The sequence below is a fragment of the Vespa mandarinia genome, chromosome 3 (assembly GCF_050613455.1).
Source record: "Vespa mandarinia isolate Hongniang chromosome 3, ASM5061345v1, whole genome shotgun sequence".
Classification (NCBI taxonomy): Eukaryota; Metazoa; Arthropoda; class Insecta; order Hymenoptera; family Vespidae; genus Vespa; species Vespa mandarinia.
Window position 1 is genome coordinate 10,552,501 of NC_140812.1, and position 17,500 is coordinate 10,570,000.

At 39.1% G+C, this 17,500-nt stretch overlaps 1 long non-coding RNA gene across 1 annotated transcript in view; it reads right to left on the reverse strand.

Moving 5' to 3' along the window:
* LOC118445069 (uncharacterized) overlaps positions 1-8,676 on the reverse strand; it is a 40,041-nt gene extending 31,365 nt beyond the window's left edge. The window contains exons 1-5 of the long non-coding RNA XR_004839141.2: positions 8,580-8,676; positions 8,337-8,511; positions 7,973-8,034; positions 7,626-7,858; positions 3,268-3,396 (exon numbers count right to left, since the gene is read on the reverse strand). This is a non-coding gene — a long non-coding RNA (uncharacterized LOC118445069). The remainder of the gene's footprint in view (positions 1-3,267; positions 3,397-7,625; positions 7,859-7,972; positions 8,035-8,336; positions 8,512-8,579) is intronic.
* Positions 8,677-17,500: the final 8,824 nt, after the last annotated feature.

Consider the following 17,500-nt stretch of genomic DNA (forward strand, 5'->3'; position numbering starts at 1 on the left):
GGATAACGTTGTTTTACTGGGAAATACTGTTCGATGAACAATGCTAAATCAATAATGGATAGCTTCGGTTTTACATATTTAGCGTTATACGTAACAATTTTCACACGGGTAAGTATATTTTCATAAGTAACAAAGAGATTTACAGTAAGACCATTCGTACGAAATTACATCTGTCATTAGATATACGACCATAGTGTTTGTCAAAAAAAGTTGCTGTCAAAAAAAAAAAAGAAAAAAAAAAGAAAAAAAAGGAAAAGAAAAAGATTATAACACGTGTGAAAGAGATAAATGACAAATATCGTTCCCTTTTTCGTGACTTTCACATCGTACGAAAAATACAATTTAGATAAGTATCAACTTATTTACTTACTTACTTAGTTGCTTACTCGCTTGCCTATTTGCTCGCTCGATTCGCTTTATTCGAGTTCTTTTTATTTTCTTTCTTTTCTTTCTTTTTTTCTGTTTTTTTTTTTTGTTTTTTTTTCCCATCCTCATAGCTCTCAGTTTTTCCCTTTTCCACGTTATCGTGGTAACTCGCTCGTGGTTAGGTGGGTAAAAAAAAAAAAATAAAACAAAAAAAAGAAGAAAAAACAAAAAAAAGGAAAGAAAAATAAAAGAAAAAGAAAAAAGGAAAGAGAACAAGAAAGAGAAGAAAAAGGATGGAAACAAAAAAAAGAAAAGAAAAAAGAAAGGCGACGTCTAAAAGCGGAATGATTTCTGACCGAGACTGTACAACTTGCGGCAACACCACGAGAACACACAACCACTACTACCACTACAGGGTGACAACGTAGTTTCCCATGTTTTATGGTCAGTTCCGTGCGCCATGGTATCTGATTGCGTCATAAATCGAACGAGAAACCGGGCGAGGGTTCCAGCTCACGATACACGACCTACGAGATTTCGTTTTGCCGAAATTTAGCGAGCGTGGCCGTCTCGTCGTGAAAAGAATAAAGCTCTTAGTGATCTTATGAGAGAGAGAGAGAGAGAGAGAGAGAGAGAGAGAGAAATGATTTTCTCTCGCTTTAATCTTTTCTCTGCCAACGCGAGCAAACTTATCTCTCGTCTAATCGAAAATTCACTCGTTTTCTTTATTATCTTTCAGTTTCATTCTACGTTACTCTTTAAGACTAAATTAAGTTAACATGTCACATAGAAACGAAATACGTTAGTTACCTTTGTTATGTGCAAGCAAAGAAGAAGAAAGTTGTTGCAGTAAATTGCAGAAAAGATAGCAACACATTTGCGAAAAATATTGCTGACTATATGCCGTGCGTGTACACGTAAGTGATGCATTTGTAATCGTCTGCTCTCTCTCTCTCTCTCTCTCTCTCTCTTTCTCTTTCTTTTTCTCTTTCTTTTTTTCTCCCTCTATGTTACTCTACCTTTTTTCTCTTCTTCTTCTTCTTTTTTCTTTATTTTTCTTTCTCAATATAAGTACCTATTAATATGAATCTTTTTCTCTCGTTTGTTCGCGCCTTTCGTTTTATATATATATATATATATATATAAATATATAAAATATATATAAATATATAAAAAAAAAAAAAGGAAAAAGAAATGAGCTTGAAATGAAAAAATTGTATTACTTAGGTGTTTCATTCGTGGAAAGGAAAAAGGAGAAGGGGAAACGGTTAAAGAAAAAGAAAAAGAAGAAAAGAAAACGAAAAAGAAAAAAGGAGAAAAAGAAAAAGAAATATAAACAAGAAATCTGCGAGAAAATTTCAATTCAAAGCCATTCGAATTTATCGAAACGAAAGAACGAAAGTACAATGGTATTTCGTAAGCGGATCGCAACAAGTAAAGCTCAACTCGAGTTGGTTGTAACGGTATAAGCGGAATGGTATGGGACAGGACGGGGTTGGATTCTTTTTTGGGAGAGGGGGTGTGGGGCTGGCGAGGGTTTAGCGGGACGGGGGTGGTTAGCGTTACGGTTTTCCGTAGAAACGTGGTTGCATTTCGCGGTAACAATCGGAGCGGAAAAATCGCGCGTTGTCGCGTGCTCTGAGCTACGAGACTCTGAGCTCTCGCTCACGCAATGCTCCGAGGCAAAAGTAGGCTTGACGGGTAACAGTTGTTCCATTAAAACGATTTGGTGCTCGAGTAGCAGTCGGGTGACTCAGCGGCTCGGGCGGCTCTCTTTCGTACTGGAGAGCACTCGGGAGTTCTCGCTCCGTGTAATTAATTCGCCGTGAAATGCTACATTAATTCGTAATGGGCCATGTGTCGTGTGAATGCCAGGTACCCTGTTCGCTTACAAGTGCTCCGTATCAAAGCACAAGCGAGATTACGTTTTGTACATAGTATATATATATATATATATATATATATATATATATATACCTATATATACTTATCGTTAATACACATACATCCAGCCGACGCATTAATTATTTTTTTTCTTCATTTACCTACTTGGTACCTAGTACGTGAATGCATGCATGCATAGAAACGCGTTTTGAACTCTCCTTGAATACTCTCGTAAATTCGTAACATAGAGCATGATCCAGTTAAAACCATCGAATGAATGATCGACAAACAGGTATGTATGTAATTGCTCTTAACGATCCGATTAATCGTCCTACATGAGAACGTCGTACGAAACGACAATGGACTCGATTATTTCTCTTCGCTTTGTTCATTTTCTTTCCCCTTTTTTTTTTCTCTTTCTTTTTCTTTTTATCCATTTTTTCTTTTTTTCTTGTTTCTTTTCCCTAGCCCTTCCCAATTCCAAGCGAGTTTAGGAATATTTTACGAGTTACCCGGTAATCGATCGTATCTATCTGCGTGAAAGAAATAGAGGTAACTACTCTTGGAGAGTTGGAGGGGGAAAAAAAAAATAGAAAAGTTTGAGCGGTTTCTGAGCGAAAGAGTAAAGAGGAGAACCACGTGGTTACATCTCCGCCATCTAATCACGGATTTTTCTTTTTTTTCTTTTTTTTTTTTTTTTGCGTCCTCGCTAGAACCTCCTCTACTGGAACTCTCGGTTAGACCGGAACGAATAAAGTTTCTTTTCACCCCAACGAGAAACGAGTGCACGTGTATATGTATATGTATATGCATGTGTATTTGTATTTGTGTGTGTGTATGTGCGTGTATACGTGTGCGTAGATGAAACGCACGAGTAAAGGCACGAGCGACGTTGGAAACGATCGCGAAGGTTCCGATCTCGAAGTTCGAAACGAGAGACACGTCCTTCCCGTTTTCCTTTACTTTTTTCTTTCTTCTTCTCTTTTTTTTTTTTTTTATTTTTTTCTTTTTTCTTACTTTTTTCCATCCGGTAATTTTCTTCGGCAACCCTCCAAAGAAGAAAACTTTCACCTTCATCGAATGGCCGATGAGTTTAGGGTAGAAGTAAGGTCTTAGTAATGGTCACCATCGTCGTCGGCAATGCATCTAGAAAAAGAAAAAAGTAAAAAACAAGATAAGAAAAAAACGAAAAGAGGAATTAAAAAAAAAAATACAATGAAAGGGAGAAAAAAAAAGAAAAAAAAGAAAAAAAAGAAAAAAAAGAAAAAAAGAAAAATATAGAACGAACTGTCGTACGTGACGCGACATTTTTACGAACGAATCGAACCAAATGCCAATGTCTTTTGCGGTTTTCCTTTCTCGCTTTTCTCCTCGATATTCCATTTCGATCGTCGTCGTTCTCACGGGAATTCTTCTCTCATACAGGATAGTCCCTACGTGAGGCGTATGTATATGTACACTACGTACGAAAGGCACAGAGCGCTTATTCGCTCCACTCGAACCGGTTACGACTCTCTCAGGTCGAAGGTCGCAACGGAGTACTCCTCCTCTATCCTCCTCCTTCTTTTCCTCCTCCTTCTTATTCTCCTCCTTTACCTCCTCTTTCTCCACCTCTTCGTCCTCTTTGAGATCCGATGAGGGCATTGGGATCGTAGATTCTCGGAGTAGGTCGGTCCTGGTTTATCATTATTACGATTTTACGAGTAGATATTTATCGTCGATGGATCAAAAGTCGCGATACATCGATGCACTGCGACTTCTCCATCGATCGTAAATTAAGTACTTACTTACTCCCTCTCTGTTTTTACGAGAACAATGCTTGTGGGAATTACTCGAGAACTTGAGAAGAAATAATTTCTTGAAAGGTAAATCTCCCTCTCTCTTTCTCTGTTTCTCTTTCTCTCTCATTCTCTTTATATCTATTTCTTTCTTCAGCTAGCAACCCTATCGATTACAATAGTCCATACTTTTGGTAACGATTTTCAACTTGGTTACCTTTTTCCAATGGTACGTTTCGCACGTGCCGTTCGATTCGTCTCTAACGAGTCGTGTTAAGCCAACGAACGAACAACCGTAATTCGGCATATCCCTAATGGATTCATTCTGGACAAGCTAATTGTGAAGGTTCACCAATGTGGAAACATCGGCTTGGCTTCGTTCTATTCATTAGATACATATATTGATCATTAACTCCGTTAGAACGAATCGAAATTTTGAATATATTTTTTTTCTTCTCTCTCTCTCTCTCTCTCTCTCTTTCTTTATATATATATATAATGATCACACTTTATATAGATTATTTAAAATTTTTTTTATTTAAATAATGTTAATAAATGTGATTACATCAGAGGTCGAGTGACTAAACTTATAAACTTAATACCCTTCACTCAAGGATAACCTCCCTTTCGTTTAGTTTTGATGGGCCAGCTCGTCTCGAGCTTTACGCATTTTCCGATCGAGAAAGAGGGACGAGAAGTTTGACGAGAACTTTCCAAGAACGTTGTCAACGAATTACACGAAATTTTTTTTTGTTTTCTTTTTTTTTTTTTTTGTTTTCTTTTTTTTTTATCGGGAAACAGATTTCACGGTCTGCCTGAGACGTTCGGAACTTTGGAGACATCGTGGAAGATGAGACGAAAGAGGAAATGTCTGCGTGAAGCAGGAGAAGTCGGTGAAGCTGCGACGACGAAACGTTAAGAAGCATCAGAAGATAAGTTATAAAGACGATGATGTGCGTTAAGAGATAGTTAGATAGATAGTTAGATAGATAGATAGATAGATAGATAGATAGAGAAAGAGAAAGGTGGAGAAGAATAAGACCGTAGGGCAAAGTTTCTCTTAATCACTATGCCGCGTGGCTTGGCAATCGAGGCGTGAACGTGAGATATGAATTAAAGGGAGAACTTTGCTTTGGTTCTCTTTCGCAAACGAATTCCGAAGGGATGGTAAAAGCAAAAAGGACGCTCCTCTCTTTATCGAGAGAGAGTGTGAGAGAGAGAGAGAAAGAGAGAATAAGAAAAAGTTCTCGTCGAAAGAAGAAAACGAGGAAGAACTTTATTACATCGATACGACTTTCTTCAAGGGCTAATAACATAAGTACGTTAAGCAATGTAATAATTTAGGCTTAACGACCGAGAAAAATATTAGAGGAGTACGATGTTATTCTGATACATGGGCAACGTCGACGATTTTAAGTGTCGTCGTTGTCGTTGTCGGTATATACGTTTGAAGATTTAATCAACCGAGTCGAATGAAATAATATATGTAATTGGTTAAATCGCGTTCGAAATATTTCTCAATGTATTTCATTCATAAATAAATATCTATATAAAATGTGACATTAAGAAAACCTTATTATTTATCGTTCAATGTGTCCTTCGAAATGATTTTAGAAATACAAGTCAAGCATTCTATTTACTTTCTAAGAACTCGTGTTATTGATAGTTTAGTATATCTTATGAAATAATTTCGAAACAACTCAGTCTACTGTTTACTTTCGAATAGGACGAACGTGCCATCGAAAGCCGGAAAGAATATTTTGTTGTGTTATCATTCATTTAATAATTCTTATCTTTCCTTTAGAACCATCGATACGATATTTCGTTAATTTCATTAATACGTTATGCATATTCGTAATAATTTTTATAATTTACGATAAATATTAAGAGTATCGTGTTCTATATCATAATCGCTACGTTTTCCTCGTAGCAAGGTGAGCTATCCAATCAGGGAGGCAATGTAACAAGCCAGTTACGGATAGTCAAGCGTTGCAATTACATACGTCGCGTTGCGGATACAATGGAAATTCGCCAGACTGTTTGAAATTCGAATTACCACATGGGTATCTTGACGTGGGCATTTCCAACATCGACTGGTATCGTCGTTCGTGTATTGGATAAAGACCAGAATGTAGAGAACATACGCGGCATTTACGTCCAACAATTTTCGAAACACGGATTTCTAGACAATTCTATTGCGCAGGAGTTGCACGTGAAAGCGATATATATATATATATACGCTTAGACAAATTGGTTAATGGTTACGAGTAAATTTAGAAAAGCAAAGAGAGAGAGACAACCAAATCCCTTTCCTTTTCTCTTTCTCCTTTCTTTTTCTTTTCTTTTTTTTTTTTTTCTTTTTTTTTCCTTCGTAAAAAATCGTAAAAATCCTTCTTATGAATATGACGAAAGATCTTTAAGTCTAGGTAAAAAAAAAAAATAATGGACGAACGCTAAACTGCGATCGTTATTTTTCGTATTTTAAAACGTAACGTTTGCGTGTGATAACGAAAGAAAAAGAAAATCCACTTTAAAGGAAAATAATCGTCATGTGAATTACATTGAATAATTTTTACGAGAGATCACATTGTATCTCGTACTCGTAACTCTAGTACGAGATTCTCGTTCGTTTCTCTTTTTTTCTTTTTTATTTTCTTTTTTTTTTGTAATGAACAATGAAAAATATCTTAAGAAACAGATTTAAAATCAGATAGAAGACGCGTGAATAGAGACACCCCATTCGAAGTTCATATCTTCAATGATCCATCCCCCCCCCCCATCCGATCAAGATTCATCGTGAAGCTGTTGTAAAATCGGTATTGGTGTTATAAAACGAAGATTCGTTGAGCCAACGACAGACGAAATTTTGACGGCCGTGAGGGGGAAATAGAGTCAACTCGTGGCTGGCGCCATCGACGGAAACTGCTCTGTTTATATCGGCAATTAACAAGTTTGAACGGGTAAGTCGAGTTCGAACGTTGGCTCCAGTCATCCCCGCAACCCTTCCCCACCCCTACCCACCCCCCTTATCCCTACTCTCCCTCCTATCCCTACCCTCATTCGGTCCTTCCATTTCGAACGACAATCGCGCGATAGATTCTGTTGATTATGATTTAGGAAATTTCGCAATAGCCCGACCACGATGGTGGTAATGTAATCACGTTCCATTCGAATTTTCCTCATTTCCCAACGATGAAAGCTATGAAATCGACGAAGGGACATTTTAAAGCGGCCGGTTGAAGAGCGTAATTTAGTGACGGGACATATACGCTTGTAAATAAAGCGTCGCTGTCGGTCCAACTCTCCTATACCTTTGATCGTTTACCAATCCCTATAGTTTCCATCAAATATTCCGTTCCCCCATTGTCCCGCACTCGAACTTAATTAAAAGGGATACCACGAAGAGTGATTTTAATTTTCGTCAGTATGACTACTAAGGGTCTATCACACGTACGAATTTAATCGTAAATATTGACTCCCAATTCGATCTTACGATGATTTGCATTTTTCTCTTTCTTTTTGTTTTTGACCTTTTTCTATTTCTTTTTTTTTTTTTCTTTTTTCTTTTTCCATTTCTTTTTTTCTTATCTTACTCACCGATATTAGGTTAATCATAAGGATTATAATATTTTATTTTGCGTTCCTTCCACCCGACCATTTTTCTTTTTCATCCTCATCTTTGGGCTGAATCGTCCAAAAAGCTTTTTCCTTTCTCGAAAAAAAAGCTTCGACCGCATTAACGTAGTCGGTGAACATAATTGCTCGTCGGATCGTTCACGCGAAAACCTTTTTGATATGCTCGCCTCTCTTGATTGCGAATGTGATTTTCTCTGGAAAGCAAATTACAGATTAAGTTCGTCACGTGGAATAAAGAAGAGAGAGAGAGAGAGAGAGAGAGAGAGAGAGAGAGAGAGATAAAGAACGAGAGAAACAAGACTACCTACGTTGTCACGAGTGAAATTTGTTTGCCCTTCCGTCCGAAGGTCCGGTCTTAAAGAGATTATCCCTACGAAGTAATAGTAAATAGTTCAGACAATTCAATTAGATAATCATTACTTGAAAATCGATTAATGAAAAATATTTAATGAAGGAATAAATTTTTCTTCTTTCTCTTCCTTACTTTTTTCTTTTTTTTTTTTTTTTTTTTCTTTTTTTTACTCGACTGACAATCGTGAACTTGTAATAATGACAAAAGAAAGAACAAAAAAAAAAAAAAAGAAAAGCCGAAAAAGAAGAAGAAAAAAAGAAAGAAAGAAAAAGAAAAAAATCGTAAGATCCTAAAGAATGATACTCTATGCTCATACATACGTATGAGATCACATAACTTCTCTCATAAACGTAGCTTGCTCCAGTATCTACCAACTCGGTGATCGCAGTTACTCGTGGTCACTTTCAAAGTGTTACACCATTTTCCGGTATTACTTGGTAAGAGAACGTTGCGGTAATTTCCCATCTCTGGAAAGACACTTCCGAAAGTCATTTTCTAGAAGTAAGTTCGAGTTACTGTAAGTAAGGTTACACGATAAAAGGTACCCTTACGTACATACGTACCATATGTAGCGTACTTCATACGACATATATAAATTTCTTAGTTCGTTCGAAATTACTCGTACGATCGTGTAATCGTGTGATTTTGATTTTATTTTCTTTCTCCTTTTATTTTCATTTTTTTTTTGTCTCGAATTCGACGAATATTTCATCTTCGACGTACATACAATATCGTTCTATCTGAGATAATATTAAGAGTTATAAACGTAGAATTTAGAACGAGGATTAGAAGGTCGTTGTAAATGTGGGATTTTGAAAAACGAAAAACAAAAGAATTGTTAACGTTCGTGGAAAACATGGGAAAGTGGAATAGCAATAAGGTTTAAGGGTGCACGACAACCAACCCAAAAGATAAGCAGATAAATACCTCGAGTGTTGCTACCGTTGGAAGTCTAGGAAGTTTATCGTCCCTAGCTCTAGTAAGTAGTTACGTGCGTACGTGCAACATACATATGCATGTATACGTTAGAAATGTATGTATATACATATATATATATATATATATATATATATATATATATATATATTTTAGATAACGCAGGCCAGATGCACGGTACACGGTACAATGTTGCTCCTGCCAGGATAGGAGATCTTACGTCCCACGTGTATGATAGTCAGGAACGCGGGCGTTAATGAAACCTGTCGCGTTCGCACGCGAATTTACGCCAGGTGTAGTTTACGCCAATTTACGAGAAGGTCGAAGTCCTTTCAGGTCGAGACCACGTACGAGCTCAAATTCCTTCCTTCCTTCCTTCCTTTCGTCTTACTTATTCCCTCGTGTAAGCTCTATAACGTTTATTACGATATTCCTGTAAATTGTTCACTCGGCATTTTCCTGACGTTTAAAAAAGTTCAAGTAGGCGTGCGAGTAAATTTTCAAATTGAAATCTTATCCCGGCAAAATAAAAAATATATACTCGCGAATTCATATGCATTATATTTATTATTCGATTTCGTTCGAGAAGTATACCTACATTTATTGATTTATTTATTTATTTATTTATTTATTCATTCATTCATTCATACTTTCTTCTCCTTTTATTTTTCAATTTTTTTCTTTTTTATTATTATTTTTCCTTTTCTCCTCTTTTTTAAAAATATCGCGAAAGGATGAGAGGACTAGAGAGATCGATGAAAAAAATTTGTGAGATAAATTGGGAAAGGTCGAACGAAGGTGCAAGAGGATTTTTCGTTCGAGTAGAGGGTGCATCGTAGCAAGGGGCGAGTTAAAGTCGCCCGCGGCTCTTTCTTCCGCGATCGCATCAACGCCGTTACGTCGGCAATACGTCGGTACGGTGAAGCCGTCCTTCGATTTCCATGACAACGGATGCGGGCTTGAATGCACGTCGTTTAGGAACGATCGACAGGCCTCTGGTCTCACACCATTGCTCTCTCTCTCTCTCTCTCTTTCTCTCTCTCTCTCTCTCTCTTCCTCCATATTCAACGAGTGAAATTCCTGGTCTCTCCGTCACAACGACGATCCATCGTCGGCTCCTTAACGTCGATCGACGAAGTACCCCGTGCCAGGACCCAGAAGCGGCTTTGTTGCAACGACAATGGCTTTCCCGCTTTTTTTCACTTTCTCTCTCTCTCTCTCTCTCTCTCTCTCTCTCTCTCTCTTTCCATTTCACCCTCTCATTTCTCTTTTTCTTTTCGCATAGGCACGAATTATTCCGTACATCCGAGAAAAACGATTGCCGACGTCGATATAAAAGTCCTTCGAAAATATATGAGGAATTTAATTAGAAGGAAAGTTGAACGTCGAACGGAGATGATAATTCTCGTATAATCGGTGTATCTCGAATATGACGATGACGATGAAAATGACGATGGTACATTAAAAAATTCATAGATATAATATTAAATTGAAATGAAAGATAATAATTTGCTATCGTTATAAGCATATCATAGGAAACAATAGAGAAAAATCTATTTCTTTGTCGTAAAGTATTCTCTTTTCTATTATAGAAAGAAAATCTTCGATGATTTTATTTTTCCCGAAGGAACACGGGGGTGGGAATTGAGAGGCGGAGAAGGGCTCTATGATTATGCGAACGGACAACAATGAAAAAGGATATAATAAAGGTAAGACAGATTTTCCCCCGAAGTAATAATCCGACTTTCCGAGATAATTTAACGAGTTTGGTCTCTAAGGTAATAATCTAATCCTATTATCGTACAAACTACATGGAGCCTGTCGTCTCGACGCGATTCCACGCGATAATTCCATTTCGCACACCCACTCGTACTCTCGTATCCGCGAGCGTACTTACGAATTTATTATCCGTACAGTTTAATAAATGTGCGTCCGAGAGCATAGGTATTAGTCGAATAACATAATCCAACGATGTATCTTATATCTCGATGAAGGTTTTCATGATAATTAGTGGTACATTGACTTATCTAACGAACGGATTAGATTTAGTCACGTGAATTGTTGAATTAAAGGGAAATCAAATTTATTTCATTTCATTTTCGTTTCGCCTTTTTTTTTAAGATCGTAAGCTCGTCGAAAATTATATCAAATGGTTTATTTCTTTTTTTTTTTTTTTTTCCTTTTTTCTTATTTCCCATACTTCCGAAAGCTTCCTCGTGACAACAGCATTCCTCCTTCTTTTTCTATTTCTCTCTTATTTTTTTTTTCTTTTTTCTTTTTTTTTTTTCTTTTGTTGAAAAAAAAGAACCACCCACAGGACAGCGCAAACACAGTCGTTTCGTTACATTATTCCAAGAACTTTATTCCCGCGTAAAAAGGAATGTTTTACCATAGGAATTTTCTCAAAGAAGAGTCGACGAAGTTGCAACGGGTGTTCCATTTATCGACGATCCTTGTCAGCCTTAACCACGGTGGCCGTGAGAGTCAAAGATATTCTTGGATCTTTCTCGTGGAGCAAGTACAACACGTAAAACGAAAACACATGCGATGCCACGCGAGATGCGATGCTATCGTTCTTCTCTCCTTGTACTTTTCTTCTTCTTCTTCTTCTTCTTCTTCTTATTCTTCTTTTTCTTCTGTTTCTATTTCATCCTCTTTTTCTTTCCTCTTCTTCTTTGGCGCCACGCGCGTGGACTTCTATGGTCGGGTCTTAACGGAAGTTTGCTGCGGGAACTTTAATTCAAACCACACGAGGATGAACTCAAAAGACGTTTCTGTCTAATGCCACCCTGCGTGTAAAATCGTTTTCGTAAGTTTTCACTTTCTCTCTCTCTCTCTCTCTCTCTCTCTCTTTCTTCCCTTTCAATATTTTCTTCTTCCTCCTTTCTCGTAATTTCCGTTTCAAAGATTCATGCACGGACGCGTAATTGAAGACACTCCTCGAAAGAGGATACGAGGAAGCTCAGAGCTCATTTTTCACGAACCGTCTTTGCTTAAGGATGGGATCAGTGAAAAGCTTGTTCGTAGAGAGGAAGAATTATCTGCGCCGGTACATCGCCATAACCTCGACACGCGATCAAATTATATCAAGAACAAGGATTCCCTCGTTACCAGGAACCGAGTTATCTAATATCTCGAAAATTAGGAACAGCTTCGCATTATTTTTTCTTCTTCCTTTCTTTTTTTTTTTCCTTCTTTTTTATTCTTTTCTCTATGAGTTTGAGAAAGATTTCAAGGATCATCGATATCGCGTCTGCATTAATCAAAAATATCCAAATGTCAAATGTGACATTGGCGGAATCCTATGATAGATAAATTGGATAATTGATTGAATGTGGTTCGTTAATGCGATTCTTAAATCACGATCATGAACAATGAGATCAATCGAGAGAAAAAGTGGCCGCTCGTGGCGGCAAATATAAATCACGGGTATCGGAAACAATGCGACGAGTAAAAGAGTAGAAACGTAAAGAGTAAAGGAATTCATCGCCCATCGACCTTTCGATATATTCACCCAGTCCCTTATTCTCTCTCTCTCTCTCTCTCTCTCTCTCTCTCTCTCTCTCTCTCTCTCTTCAAATACTCTATCCACCTCTATCCTCACCTCCTCCTTCTATTCACCTTCTACCATCCAATTTCTTTTTCTCTCTCGTTTCTACGTTCAAACGAGAAAGAAGAGAGAAATAGCGTACGATCAATTTTGGCATGCCGATAAAAAGCGCGTGCCACTATCGCCATAGCTTTGTTGCGATTTGACTCGCGAGAAAAATGTTACCCTCCGGTCGTACGATACACGAAGAAGGAGGAGAAGAATAGACGAAAAGGAGAAGGAAAAGGAGAAAGAGAGAGAGAGAGAGAGAGAGAGAGACAGAGAGAGAGAGTAGAAGGAGGATAAGGAGGAGAATAGTCAGAAAAATATTCTGCTTTATACCATTCTCAATGCATCGCAGTTGTGTCTCACATCGATTTATTTCTTCGTTTAGAATCAGCTACACATCTTGTGCATATACACACACACACACACACATGTATATATATATATATATGTATATGTATGTATGTATATTACCTACGTACGTATCGAGATTGAGTTCATAAATTTCTATTTTCTTCTTTTTCGTGTATTTTATGACGATCGTTTAGAGAGAGAGAGAGAGAAAGAGGGGGAGGGGGAGAGGGAGAGGGAGAGAGAAATGTAGAAAATTTCTCGCGTAGATACTAGACTAGAGAATATTCCATTGGATTAAGTAGACCGAAGGAGTCGGTCGATAATACTCGAAACGTAGTCCGATGTTCGGGTATTTGCTCGTTCATGCATGGAATTTGATATTGGGAAATGCACGCTAGAGACGTCCAAACATCCGATGAATATCAAAGCGAATTGAATGTCTGTTTGTTCTTGAAAGAGGAAATCTCTGTGCGTGTCCTTACTTACCTATAGATATATCCTATCGAAAAAGTAGAAGCGGAAGTAAATAATAGAATATAACGTGTGTCGATGGTCGATTGAAAAGTTCTGAGCAAGTAATAAAAAATGCAATTGTTTCTTGTTCGTGTATGAAAAAAAGAAAAAAAAAAAAGCAAGAAAGAAAGAAAGAAAGAAAGAAAGAAAGAAAGAAAAGATAAAAGAAAGAAGAGAAAGAAGAAGAAAAAGAATACATTCTTGAACGTTAAAGATTTAAGTCTATCTCGTTGGTTGAAAATAACGAATTGAGTATATAGGTACCACCCGATAATCGATAAATAGCTAACGTCGATCTATCGCTCTTTTTCTCTCGGCGAAATTGAATTGTGAACCACCGATGTAATTGGCTCGAATCAAGGCACACGTATATATCCCTTGGTGCCGTGGATAAGGGACGGATAAGGAGCGATTAGAAGGGAAGAGAGGAGAGGATGCCATCGGAGCGAGGGCACACGCATACACGAACGGTTAGAGACACGATAGCGTAAGTACACTTACATACTCGTGAGTGGACGATCACGAACACGAACATGATTCGTGCACACGGATAGGTAAATACGTCGATGCGTCCAGAGAGTATAGAAGCATGTGGGTGGAAGGAGGCCACTCTTCTCACAGGTCCGTGCAGCGAGAGGAGACAGGAAGAATTTCATGCTCCGCGAAGCAGGAGACTCTACTCGAGGGATTACCTCCAATTGATCCGAGCCTGTACTACCTCTTTCCATTCCTCCTCCGACCTCAGCCTCCTTTACATCGCGCATCCTTTTCCTCTTCCTCTCTTTCTTTTTCTCTCTTTCTCTCTCTCTCTTTCTCTTTGTCTATCTGTCTGTCTCGCTTTTATCTTCTTAACTCTTGGCTCCGGTTATACGGTAGGAAGACAGAAGACGGAAGAAAAGGAGAAGCTGTCCTTCCATTCTTCCTCTTCTACTCTTTCTGCTCCATGCAGCCATTGTTCACGCAGGAAAGCAATAGCGGGAAATACATCGTTAGGAAGCTAGAGGAAGTGAAAAAGGAAGAACTCTCTTCTCGTCTCATGGTAACGACTCTCGCATGTTCCTTCTGTGTCAGAGGAAAGAGGGGGCGGTTCCTGCTACTGTCGGACTGAAGGGTGCAGACTGAAATGGGTGAGACATAGAACGAAGGGATAAAGGAGAAGGAAACTTTCGATCGTACTCTCTCTCTCTCTCTCTTTCTTTTCATGTCGCAGAGAAATCGTGACTTTCCAAGTCCCCAAAAAGACTTCCCGCAAAAAGAGTAGCGAGAATCATACCGTCTCCCGGTCTATTTCTTCTTTTCCCTCACGTTTACATCCGTTTTTATCATTTTCTTTTTCTTTTTTTTTTTCTTCTTCTTTCCTCATCCCTTCTTTATTCCTCTTACTCCACTCTCTATTTCCACTTACGAATGATAGTCGTGAGACGATGGCATCTCGCGCGCCGTCAATTAGAACAAGTGACTCTCTCTCTCTCTCTCTCTCTCTCTTTCTCTCTCTTTCTCTCTTCTCACGGCCGACAAAAAGAGAGAAAAGATTACTGAGCCCCCTCGTATACCGGAAGGGATATAGCGAAAAGGTGGGGCCGGGTGGAAGAGGGAGAGGTGGAGACGGAGGTGGAAGTGGAGGTGAAGAGACGAAGGAGAAGCGCGCGCACGTTGACAAAGTGACAATTACGCGGCACGCTCACCCAAAGGAGAGGTTCACCCTATATATTTCTCTTTCTCTCTCTCTCTCTCTCTATCTCTTTTTCTTTTTCTCTTTCTCTTGTATACACTAACTCGCTGCAGTCACGTGCGGTCTCGTGTTACATTTTCATTCGGCTAATTGCCTTTTCATCGGATCCCCAGCCGACGCCACGACCTTAGTGGATGTCGCAGCAACACCTCCTTTTTTACTCACTCTCTCTCTCTCTCTCTCTCTCTTTTTTTCTCTATCTATCTCTATCCCTCTTTCTTTCTCTCCATTTAGAAAGCGGGGCTCGTTGAGAAGCTTCGAATCCCTGTGACGGGCTCACAGGAACGACAATCGTCGAGGTTCGACGCAAATTGGAAGCTACCGCCCCCTTCTCCTTCTCCTCCTCCTTGCTCCTCTTTTCGCAAGCCCCATCCACCATTCCAATGACGCGGTACTTGGACTAGAATACGAGACAGAGTGCTCTCACCTCGATAAAGGAGAGCAGAGAATTATTTGTTTGGCGCTGCGACTTTAGGAAAGAGTTCGTTCCTACTCGCAAATTGCACGCGCTCGGATAATGCGAAACGGCGAGCGGACTTGGATTGCTTCGAACCACTCGACATGCTGCTGGAGATGGAGGAATAGAGGTTGAGGATGAGGATGAAAATGAGGAGGAGAAAGAGGAGGAGAAGGAGGAGGAGAAAAAGGAGAAGGATGGTTGTTAGAGTACCGAATTGTGCCTCAGCAGAACGGGATGCTTTTCGCCGTCGTTGAACGAGTGTTTGCTCCATCGACGCTCTGTTTCAAAGTGCTTCGCGTTAAAGTACGAGAATTACGAGAACGTTTTAACTATCGTGTACTATATTAATCCTCTTCTCTTTAATCGACTTTTCGCGCCAAGTATAAAATTTTTCAAGTCACAATGTCACAATGAAATTCGTTGTAAGAGTTATTAACGATTCGCTATCACGATTATCCGTCTTTAATTGGTCTTTTCCGAATCCCACGTGGCCTTTTTCGACGAACCAAATTGCTTCCCGACGAGTTTCTAATGGACCCACCCCTGGGGACATCGATAGTCGGCTTCGACGCAAATTGGGGGGGGAGAGACCCTCGTCGGGCCTGCGGGGCTCTATCTTTCTCCCTTTCTGCCCTCCTCGCTTCTCCTCTCCTCCTCTTCTATCCCCCCTTTTCTCTCTCTTTCTCTCTCTCTCTCGTATAATAATGCTGTACCGGATATGGAAATAAAATACTTTTATCGCTTTCCGCATTAAACAAACGTATGTATGAATGTACGAGTCGTTAAAGTGATTCGTGGGAAACTCATTGAAATATCGTACGTTATTACGGGCGATGAAAAATTTCACTGTTCGTTGCCGAAGATAATTATTATTATTTTCTCTCGTTAACGCCGAATCGACGGTCTGCCCCGTCTATGTATTTATATCTCTCTATGGACGTCATTAACGTAACAATTTTTCATTCTATCGTATACATATGTAACCCGACGAAAGGAAAATAATATAAATTCGAGAAAATGATAAGGGACGATATCGTTTAAGAAAAATACTTCATATCTAATTCAATTGGAACCGTGGATGATCAAAGACAGAAAAATGCCATCGTCTGTATGGTTTCGGGCGATAGAACGGCAATGTCTCGTAGCCGACTTGGGGTGGGGGAAAAAAAAAGGATACATTTTTCGTCGATAAGGAACGAAAGAAGGAGATAGAGGAAGCTGCTTTTGGAAGAGAACTTCAAGAAACGAGAGAGAGAGAGAGAGAGAGAGAGAGAGAAGGGAGGAAGGAGAAAGGGAGAAGAAGAAAGAGAAGAAGAGAAAGAGACAACGTCTTTACTTTTGAAAAGTCATCGTCGTAGACGAAGTGGACGGCCATTCATCGCTGAACTGTTGCAAGAACTCCTCCAATCTTCTTTCTTCGCGACTTTCTTATCCACTAGCACCACCATCACCATCACCATCACCACCACCGTTACCACCACCACCACCAAAACCACTACCACTGCCACCGCCATAGCTATCACCCCCTTCTTAGCGAGTATATTCAACTTCTTCTTTATTTCGAGTGGACTCGATTATTTTCTCATTTCGGTCGAACGTTTCGAGTATCAGACCAGCTGGGTTCGTGCCAAGACAATTTTGGTATAAGAGCGCCAGTGGGAATGGCCTGGGAACGTGGTTCTGGATATTGGAGGTGGACCAAAGGTGGTGCCCGGTATTTTTACGAACTACGCTCGTGGGAATAATAAATGCAATCTTAATCTTTTCTTACTTCCAATATTCTCATTGTATTAATCGAAGTCTCCAGTAACAAACTCATACTTCTTTTTATATATTTATATATTATATATTTATACTTATGATACACACACACACACACACACACACACATATA